This window comes from Tenrec ecaudatus, chromosome 5, assembly GCF_050624435.1.
Source record: "Tenrec ecaudatus isolate mTenEca1 chromosome 5, mTenEca1.hap1, whole genome shotgun sequence".
In the NCBI taxonomy this organism is placed as follows: Eukaryota; Metazoa; Chordata; class Mammalia; order Afrosoricida; family Tenrecidae; genus Tenrec; species Tenrec ecaudatus.
In genome coordinates this window covers 176,875,952-176,887,388 of record NC_134534.1, presented here as the reverse complement: position 1 = coordinate 176,887,388, position 11,437 = coordinate 176,875,952, and positions in this window count along the sequence as shown.

Below are 11,437 nucleotides of genomic sequence, written 5' to 3'. Positions count from 1 at the left end.
TCAAACAAAACAGAAAGCACAAAAATGGGACGACTTTCCTTCTCCCTTGCCCTCACACGGCAGAGAATTCATGAGAAAGTGTGCACTTTGGAAGGGACCTAGCATTTCAGCATTGCCTATGTCCAGAAGGTAGTTAAAGAGGGGCCAGAGTAGGTGAGAGATAGAAGTACAGTTGGTAAGGATTCTCACTTAAAATATGAGCCAGAAGAATTGTAGCGAGACAGCCTGAGAATTACCTAGAAGGGATTATTAAAGCTTCCATACAAGAGAGACCGTTTCCTGTTGGGGAACAGAAGCATTACTGGAACAATAACGGAGTCGGCACATAATTCAGGCTTAGGATGACAAAGGAAGAGGAGTTTAAGGGGATCAATTCATGGATAATTTCCCTAGCGGTGTGTAGTTAAGGGTTTAAAAAAATTCCTTTGTGTAGGGGGAGAGGGGTTCTACACAGGTGGTTTATTGTATTCTTAATATTTAGTCAGCTGTTATTAACAAATCCTACTGTGTTTATATTTTGCTGCGTCAAGAGAGCACTCTCGGTATTGGTAGAAGCTAGTTTTTTGAGACGGAATCGCCTTCAACGGACAGTTGCAATCAGAATTCTGGTGCTATAGAGAAGCAGCACCCCTTGCAAGACTGTGATTTTCCCAGGGCTAGTCCCATCCTGCTGGGTTAACACCTGTCAAGGCCACGCCCTGGGAAGCTCAGGGTCTTTATTTTGCCTGCAAGAGAGGCAATTGTAAAACTGATTGCCAGTGTGATGATGCCTTTAAACGCTTTGGCCATAGAAAAGATTGATTGATTGATTGATTGATTGATTGATTGATTGATTGATACCCACCAGTGGTCTAATACTACTCACTGCCATCAGCTTGATTCCGATCCACAATGAAGTGGGCCTGCCCCTGTGAGTTTCTGACACTATACATTTTTACGGGAGTAGAAAACCTCATCTTTCTCCTGTGGGGGAGCTGGTGTTTTCAAACTGCTGACCTTGTGGTTAGCAGCCCAATGTGTAACCTACTGCCAACAGAGCCCCATAATGGGGTATTAGCTCAAAAAACCAAACTGACCACCATCGAGTCAAAGCTGACTCATAGCATTCCTGTTGGACCAAGTAGACGTGACCATGAGTTTCCAGCACTGAAACGCCTTACAGAAGTAGGAAGCCCGGTCTTTCTCGCGTGGAACGGTTGGTGGTTTCAAACTCTCGGTTTTGCTGTTAGCAGCTCAACTTGTAACCACTAGGCCACCAGAGCTCCTAGCCAAGGATAAATAATGCTTTCAGGTTTTATTGGGGGTGGCGGTGGTGGAATGTTGGAGGGAAGAGTATAACGTAATTGTTCTTTACTTGGTGTGTGTGTGTCTGTGCGTGTGTGTGTGTGTGTGTGTGTGTGTGCTCCTCTCATCCCCCAAGTTTCCCCCCTGTGGTGAAGGAAATATAACAAACTTGGAACATGTAGCAATGTGCAATGAAGCCTGTACTTGCCACTTGTGGGCCTACTTTTCTGAGTCTCTTTCCCAAGTCTTTCCTTCCCTGCACTTCGTTCTGTGTTGACAAGCTGTCAGAATAAAAGGTGCCGAGTCAGCGATCCCTATTATATAACTGCACAAGTCTATTTAATAGCAACCACAAAACTGACTCGGACAGGAGTGATTACATAATGAACATCATTGTACCCTACTTTGGTAAAGGGCAGAGATTTGCAAGAGGCCTTAGAAAGTTGTCTCCCCTCCATAGTTCTACACGATTTGCACAATCTATACTACTTTCAACCAAATAATCACATGGCTAGTTTGCCCCAGAGCATCTGGGCTGAATGAAGGGGCTTATATGGTGGGGTGGGTGGAAGTACTTAATACAGGGTAAGCCTGGAACAGGAAACCCTCAGAATATGTGGAAATGGGGAAAACTGACAGCACAGGATTCCCAGGGGAAGGAGAGGAAAGGCTATCCCAAAGGGAAGAGGTGGAGCACTGAACAACATGGGATGACCCTGTAGCTAGAATGACCATGAAACCTAGGCATGCTCAAGAGTGAAAACGGGCCAATCGATTAATTGTGCTGGCTTATCAGGGTGGATTCTTCAGGGAAGATTAGGAAATAAGGTTACTTTTGATGAAAATATAATCAGGTACCCTTGCTGGAAGCTGTATCTTGGCTCTTTTACCAAATCTATGATAGAACTCATTCTCCTTCATTTTGTACACACCAACACCTACCTAGCATTGTTCACTAGCCAGGGGACATGCCAAATGAGCGTTCTGGTAGCTTCCTAGAGGGTTCTTTAAAGAGCGTGCTTCTGCAGGGAGTCAGTGTGAAATGTTGATGAGGCCAAGGTCAGGTTTCAGTCATCGGGAGAGAGAGTTCAGTCACTCTATTTTAGGGTGCAGACTCACTTCCGGAACTGCTGCTCAAGATCTGTGTGCGATTAACTCTTTGTTTTAAGAAAATCTCCGGTCAGAAGTTGACTGGCCTCTGTAAGTGACCAGTAAAATATACTCACTGTCATCATAGAAATTGTAAAATGCCACTTTCACTTCCAGTTGGTTGTGCTGCTTGTAATTTGAGGTCCAGTTGCCGTGTCGATGGTATGTAGCAAGCAGCCCTGGTGGTGCTGTCAGACAGCAACTTGGTGATTCAAATCCATCAGCCGATGCTCAGGAATAATATGAGGCTGTCTGCTTTCTTAGAGACTTCGAGTGCCTGAAAATTAGGGTCGATAGGAGTCACAATTGACTTAATGTCAGTGGGTTAGGGATGAGGTGTTGTATAGTTGCAGAAAATCGACATATTTGCAAATGTGTTGCCAATCACAGGTTGCGGGGCGTTTATCTTACAGTAGGAAACAGCGCTGAATTCCTCTATCACTTAAATCGAGTCCTGTCGCTGTGCTTCTGAGCCAGCTTTCCATCTGGGAAGTGGAGGTGATGGAGCGGAAATAGCCGTTCACTGAGAGCTAGCATCGTTTAAGCTTGGGATGCAGAGCTGAATGTGATGCTGGGGCTTTCTTTCTGCCCAAGAACTCCTACAAGAACGAGGGTGCTCTCTGAGCCAGGCCCCGGGTACTGCAAATAGTTAATGTGCACACAGCTGCTAATGGAACAGTTGGAGGCTGAGCTGATCCAGAGGTGCCTCGCTGTTGCTGTGGATTAATCGATAAGTAACCTTATGGAGAGCAGCTCTGGTATGACATGTTGGGGCCACCACGAGCTAGAATCAACTCCACAGCAATTGGTTATAGTTGGGTTGGGTTGGGTGGTCATGTGGGACTTGGTATCATCAGAACAGATTTATTGTAACCATATCTCTCCATGTGTGTCTTCAACCTTTAAGAGATTTATATGAAAACAGGACCCAGATTAGGTGAACTTCCCACTTCCTGGCACCCCCAAAGAGCCCTGGACACAGAGGAGGGAAGAACAGACAATTTACAGATTGTATCTCAAGACTTAAGCAGTAAGTGTGGTGGGGGTCCGGGGGCTCCATTTGCTGTTTCCTCTTGGGCACTAAAAGCATCAATTACACAGAGGCTCTCTGTTACCTGCTTTCTTAGTCACATTGTGTGACGGAATTGCTCCGTGTACAGCTTGGGATGTATTGTCTGGTGTCTGAGAGAATTTTAAAGCTTCCTATCTTTATTTTAATAATAGTTTACAAAATAATGAAAACACCTTTTGGCTCATCTAGGTGACTTCCCTATAACCAAGTATTATCCTGCAATTTTTGTCCCTTGCTTGTGTGTGTGTGTGTGTGTGTATGTGTGTGTCTGAGTGTGTAAGTATGTATGTATGTGTCTGAGTGTGTAAGTATGTGTGTATGTGTGTATGTGGTTGGATTAGCAGCAAGCAATTTGACTTTAATCAGGGAGCCAATAAGAAAAGAAGCAAAGCTGACCTACTAGGTAAATGTGCACTTATATTAAAGAAGGCCAAATATTATCATAACAAACCGCACAAACCCATGGTTTATAGTAACTTGAATGAAACAGTGATAGGGGAATTATCATCACATGGTACCTGGTAATAACTCTCTGGACTGTAATTATTGTTATCAAATTCATTCTATAACTGGTGGTGAAGAAAATATCACCTGGCACGTAAAACTAGTGCTGTTAATTTAAAATTTATTGGTTGTATTGCTTGTGCTCTGTTCAGATGCTGACTTTCAAAGTTACATAAGCATGGTAAACCACAAGGGTTTCTACCCACTTACACACGTGCTTGCACAGAGATAGTTCAAAGAGCATGGATTCGGGACAAATTTTGGAATGTTACTGAACCTCTTTGAGCTTCAACTTCTTGCAGGATGAGACCTATACCAGGTCTCACCTGCTGCAAAGGTTCTCTGGAATACGTTGACAAGGAAAGAAGTCACTTTGAAGACTAAGTTACCCTTTAACCAAGTCATAGTCTTTCAAACAAGCCGGGTGCATGGAAAGCTGGGTAACCATCAAGGAAGCCTTAGAGGAAAAGAATGTTACCTACACCACGGACTGCTGGGAGAACGCATAAATCTGCGTTGGAAGAATTTCAGCCAGAATTCTCCTTTGAGTCAAGGATGGTGAACAGGACCTGAATGGACTTGACAGAAGTGGGTTTCTTTGGTGAGGGGCGTTAGTCTTATGTAGGGCTTACGTGATCTGGATAGCTACATTCTGTATTAGATTTCCTCTTCTTGATTTTCTATTCTCCTTTATAATTTTTCCAGATTCTGGACATTGATATACGCCATCTCACTGTTTGGAATTCTTATCTCCTTTGTGTACTTTTTGGGGAAAATTGAGCGCTAACTAAATCGACCTACTGCTAGTCAAATAGCTGGTAAGGTGAGGAAGTAATTTCTGGAGCGCCTTGTAAATGCTCATGTGTGCTACCACATGTAATCTACACATTCCTGGGGGTGGGATAGGTCCTCCTCCAAATCAGATGAAGACATTAAAGTTTATAAAAATTACAACATTTTTCCAGGTTAAATAGCTGTTGTTCTCATTCCTGACCTTATAAGTTATTCTAAGTCAAAGCAAAATGTCTTCTTTTCAATTCTGCCCCGTTGGTAGAGGTTTTGTACCATATCTTTATGTCACTCTCTTTGCTACTGACCCTGACCTTGTGGACTAGGTCAAAAGCAAAAATTGCCATTCCAATTTTAACTAAAAACAACAACAGCAGCACAAAACTTGCTAGAGTAGAAATATGATCAATATCAAACAAAAATGGTTTTGAACTATTAAATTTCCTCAGTAGACTGCCTGGGTTTTCTAGTACACAGTGTCCTTTTGTCACTGTTGTGTACTTGACCAGGAGCCAGCATCTGACTTCTAGAGAGAGCCAAGGAAAGGAGACTTGGAGTAGGCGTGCCAACACAAGCTGTCTGGCCCTCGCCAACTTGCCAGCTTCTTTATTTGGGTAAATTTTTACAAGCCACGAAGACTGTGACTCAGATTGGTCCTGTCTACATATTTCTGCTGGATGTTTCACACCACTTAGGTTATATATAATTAATCAGCAGTTCCCACCTACCAGCCATTCTCCTAGAGTCCTTGGAGAGTACAAACCATTGAGTGTTAGGCTACTTATGGTCTGCAAAGTTGGCCCGTTGAGTCACCCAGAGGCACCTTGAGTATAAGGCCTGATGGTTTCTTCTGAAAGGTCCCGGTCATTGGAAAGTGTGTAGAGCAAAGTTCTATTCTGACACACAGGGGGTTGTCATGAGTCAGAAATTAGTTCACACCAACTAATTTGGTTTCAAAAATAGTACCCGCTGTGGGCTTAAGTGTTTTATAGGCAATATGTCATTTAATTCCTGTAATAACTGCAAGAGTTAAGGATTATTATGACGCCCAGTTTAAGGACAAACATGAGGTATTTGAGTAACTTGTTTGTGCTCATCAGTTAGTAGGAGATTCAAACTGAACCAATATCTGTGTTTGTAAGCTCCATTTGCTATTCTGCCCTTCCAACTGCAAAGCTAATGCTTGGAAGAAGTTATGTGACAGGTAGAAACAAGAGTGTTTCTAGCTGGGGTAGCGATGATAAGAAAGTGGATGTAACACTCTCATCTGCTTACAAGCCCAGCAGACCAAATTGACTTCAACTCTTAAGGTGCTTACTGGCCCTTGTTTGCATAGCTATAGATGTGCCAGATAAAAGAGGAGTTCTGCCTTTTTATTCAACACCATCATAACCATTTTACTATATTGTGATGTAGTAGCCAAGACACTGATTCCAAATTATTTTCCTTTGTGCTTTCATTAACATGTTGAGAATTTTTTTATGTTTATTTGCAAAGGGTGTATCCATTATATACATTTTTGATTCACTGCATGCCCATATGTCTAATATATTAACTTTTTTCTTAGGAATTTGTGTGATTCCTTTTGACAAGGTAGGCATTAACTATCCATTGCCCTTCTAGGAATAAGACAAGGAGACCTGATGATCTGGTGGTTAAGCCCACAGCTGCAAACCCAAGAGGTGGTTGAAATGTAGTCACCACTCCCAGGGAGAAAAAGGCAGCTGTCTGCCTCGAAATGGATTCACTTCCCCGGATTCACTGCCTCAGAATTGATTCACTGCCCCGGATTCACTGCCTCAGAATGGATTCACTGCCCCGGAATGGATTCACTGCCTCAGAATGGTTTCACTGCCTCAGAATGGATTCACTGCCCCGGAAACTCTAAGGGGCTGTTCCACTCTGTCCTGCAGGGTTGTTAGGAGTCGAAATAGAGTCAAAGGCAACTCACTGTCTTGTTTTTATTTTTCTTAGTGATAAGACAAATTTATATTTTCTGTGTCTTTTATTTATTATTATTACTTAGTGATAAGACTATTTTGCCCTAAAATATTTTTAAAATTATTTGGTACCAAACTGTGTTAAACATTTGGGTTCCTTTCCAGGCTGTGTTCATATGCATAATTATAAATATGCATAATTTTAAATTGCTTACAGAATCTATTTAGATCTGTTTTGTATAAATTATGAGAACTGATCCAAATTACATTTACAAACTATATACAAATTCTTTAGTAATGTAATTAATAATTCATCTTACCTACAATGCCACTCCTAACTATTTGTTTTTAAATCTCTAACAAGCATAGAAATAAATGTTACGGTGAGATGCATAACTAGAACATGGCAACTAAAACATGTAATTTTTGAACACCACACCATCATCTATGAAGACTGGAAAGGAGACGTTTTGGGGGGGGAGGTGCTGAGGGGCAGGTCACCAGTCATACTGCAGCAGAACGAAATACTGCCAAGCCTTCATTTCTCTCCATCTCGTTGCTCTGTTTAAGCCCATTGTTATAGCTGCCGTGTCAATCCATCTCCGTGAGGGTCTTCTTATGTTGGTCAGTCTCTACTTCCTAAGCACGATGTCCTTCTTCTTTAAGGGCTGATCTCTCCTGAGAACATGTGCAAAGTACACGTGATGAAGTCTTGCTGTTCTGCATCTATGGAGCATTTGGCTATGTGTCTTTTCATTTGTGCCACAAATATGCATTGAGTGCTTATCACATTCCAGGTACTATTTTAAACGCTGTGGGAACACACCAGTGAACAAAAGGCAGAACTCTCTGCCTTATGAAGCTTACATTCCTTTGGGAGGAAACATACACAAAATGCATAAGTGAGTATAACATTTTAAAAATGATGACAAATGAGATAAAAGGCAATAAAACAGATGAGAAGGCTAGGAAGAGTTGTCTTAGTCACAGAGATTGCATTTTTAAATGAGTTAGTTCAGAGAGAGTAAGTGTGGAAGAGAATGAAGGGAAACAGATGTCTTGTGGAAGAGTATTTCAGGCAGAGGAAGCAGCAAATGCAAAGGTCCTGGGGCAGGAATGCGTTACTGTTCAGTACTTACTTGGGGAACAGCAAGGAAGCCAGTGTGGACTAGAGTGGAATGAGAGATCAGAGGAGGTCAGAGAGAAAGAGGCAGATTGCATATCAAACCAGACATAAAAAGAAATATAACCAGTTTCATGGAAACACAGAGAACATTTGGAGGACAATGGATGTTACATTCTTAAGTGGATTCCAAATGTAGCACAGATAAATCATGCTTCTGTGAGAAGTACACGGGGATTACATAAACTGGTCAATTATAAAAAATAGGTTCAAATTCAAGGAGAGTGATTCAGAAAAGTTGCTGAAATGTTCCAAAACTCACATTCATCATATGTAACATGGGGACAGTAATATCTCTGGTCAAAAAGTTTTTGGTCATCCAGAATTAAGATCCCTGGAGGGGTTATGGTTATACGTTGGGCTGTTTACCTCCAGGTGAGCAGTTTGAAACCACCAGCTAGCTACACCAAAGTAGGACAGGGCTTTCTAGTTCCGAAGAATCACAGTCAGGGAAACTCACCGGGCAGTTCCACCTTGTCCTGCAGGGTCTCTATGACGAAGAGTGAATTTGATGGCAGTGAATTTGGTTTTGGTTTTGATACAGGCTACGCACATCAATCTTGGAGGGAATGGAGCCAGAACGCTCCGCAGAAGAGGACAGTGAGACATTCTCTTGCTTAGCTTGGACACGGTGCCAGGAAAGGTTAACTCCTAGAAAAAGGTCAGGTAGAGAGGGTGAGTGAGCGAAAATGAGGGAAGTTGCAGGAGTTGAATTGACACAGCAGCTGCAACATACCGACAGCTGTGAGGATGATACAGGACTGGGGAGCCACTACTTTGCTCAGTTGTGCATAAGGTCCGAGGCAAGTCCATAGCAACTAGCAATAACAACAATGCTTAGCTCACCACCAAGAATAGACTCTTCTTTGATTAGCTTTTCTTTGTTCTTAGGGACGATATATATAATGATTTCATTGGGGACTCTTACAGCTCTTCTAGTAATCCATACATCAGTTGTATCAAGCACATTTGCACTTATGTTGCCATCACCATTATAGTGCACCCCACCCCCGCAAGTTGAGTTGTTTTCAATCTAGTGACATTTGAGTAAATCAGGACTTGGCTTTATTGTAGAACATTTTACCATCACCTTTCTCCTAATCTACATAAAGGCTTTTCCTTTGCAGTTTTGATATTCATATTATAATACAAACTGCACAGACTTGTGACTACAAAATTTGGTTTTACTCTTTTTATATTTAATATATAATAACTGTGAGACTATCTCCCCCACCCCACAGCTAGTTTAAATCCATCTTTCTGTCACATCACATAATTAGAATTGCTTTTTTATATTTCATGCCTTAAAAAAAAAACAACCCCATTTTTTCTGCCTGCCTGTTCTTTCTTTTCTCCTTATATTGAAAAACCACTCTATGTTAACTATCTGGGGCATAGCCTATCAAATGTTTCTCCATAATCACATGTTTGCATTTATTTATAAACATATTCATAATCATACATGTTTTTGTTTCATTTGCTTTACAGAGTGGAATCATATTATGCATACCTTTATGCTTCTTAAGATTCCACTCAATAACGCTACCTGGAAATCTCTCAGCACTGGCTAATTTTACACATTCTGCCCTTCACAAGTAAACAAACACAAAACAAAATTCTTTTTCCACGTTTGCTCAGAACAACAAGTCCCAGAACAATTGGAGGAAATACAACTTAAAGGCTCATTCATGTAATTTTTCCAAAACAAAAAAAAATCTGTTCCAAGGGATAATTGATGTCATTATTGTCACAAGCACAAATGTCTAAGAACTTTTCAACGAAACCTCTACGGATGAAAAACAAAACAAAACAGAGTACTGTTCTCACCAGGAGCCCTGTTAGAGTTTGCTATGCTGACTGACTTGGGAAAGGAAGTTGGAGTGGGTCACTGGTATTCTCGGAATGCCCCATGCTTGTAAGTCTAATGACTGACATTGCTATATTGTGAGGTGCCATCCGGTCGGCTCTGACCCATAGCGACCCTGTGCACAACAGAATGAAACTGTGCCCGGTCCTGTGCCTTCCTCGCGGTGATTCCTAGGCCTGTGCCCATCGATGCCGCTGCTGAGTCACTACTCCATTTTGCCCAGGGCCTTCCTCTTTCTCACTGCCCCTCCACTGGACCAAGCATGGTGTCTTTCACCAGGGACTAGTCTCTCCTGACAACATGCCCGAAGTATGTGAGGCAAAGTGTCGCCATCCTTGCTTCTAAGGAGTATTCTGGCTGTACTTCTAACACTGACAGGTCTGTCCTTTTAGCAGCCCATGATATTTTCAATATGCTTCTAAATACCACATTTCAAACGCTTCTATTCTTCTTCAGTCTGCCACATTCAAATGTCCAACTTTCACATGCATATGAGGCAACTAAAAATACCATGGCGTGCATCCTTTTTTATACTCTCAGGAGGCCTTGCACAGCTGATTTAGCTGATGCAACACATCTTTGGTGTCTTGACTGCTGCTTCCATGAGCATTGGCTGTGGATACAAGCAAGACAAAATCCTTGACAACCTCAACCTTTTTTTCTATTTATCATGATGCTACCTATTGGTCCAGTTGTGAGATTTTGGTCTTCTTGACATTGAGTCATAATCCATTCTGAAGGCTGCAATCCTTGATCTTCATCAACATGTGCTTCAAGTCTTCCTCACTTTTACCAAGCAAGGTTGTATAATCTACAGGGTTGTTAATGGGCCTTCCTCCAATCCTGATGCCACATTCTTTGTCATATAATCCAGCTTCTCTGATGATTTGCTCAGCATACAGATCGAATAAGTATGGTGAGAGGATACAACCCTGACAAGCACCTTTCCTGATTTTAAACCACGCAGTCTTCCCTTGTTCTGTTCACACAACTGTCTCTTGACCCATGTACAAATTCCACATAAGCCACCCCATCAATACATCAAGTTCACCATTTACAAATGCTGTTGCTGTTGTTGTTGGGTCTGGTAGGTGCCATTGAGTTGGTTCTGACGCACAGTGACCCTATGAATAACAGAACAAAGCCCAGCCCAGTCATCTACCATCTGCACAATTGTCCCTATGCTTGAGGCCATTGCTGCAGCCACTGTGCCAACTCCTCTCATCCAGGGCCTTTCTCCATTGTCTGCCCTCCACTTGACCAAGTATGATGTCCTTCTGCAGGGACTGGTCTCCTGGCAACATGTCCAAAGCTCATGAGACAGTCTCACCATCCTTTCTCATAAGGTGCACCATGGCTGTACTTCTTCCAAGACAGATTTGTTTGTTCTTTTGGCAGTCTGTGGCACTTTCAATATTCTTTGCTCACATTATAGTTCATATGCGTTGATTTTGCTTTAGTCTTCCATATTCAATACACAACTTTGATTATGCATATCAAGTGGTTGAAAATATCATGGCTTATAAATAAAAGACAAACTCACTGCCATTGAGGCATTTCTGACTTCCATCGCTCCTACGGGGCAGGGTAGAACTGCCCCAGGGAGATTTTAAGACTATACCTCTTTACAGGAATAGAGAGACCGGCCT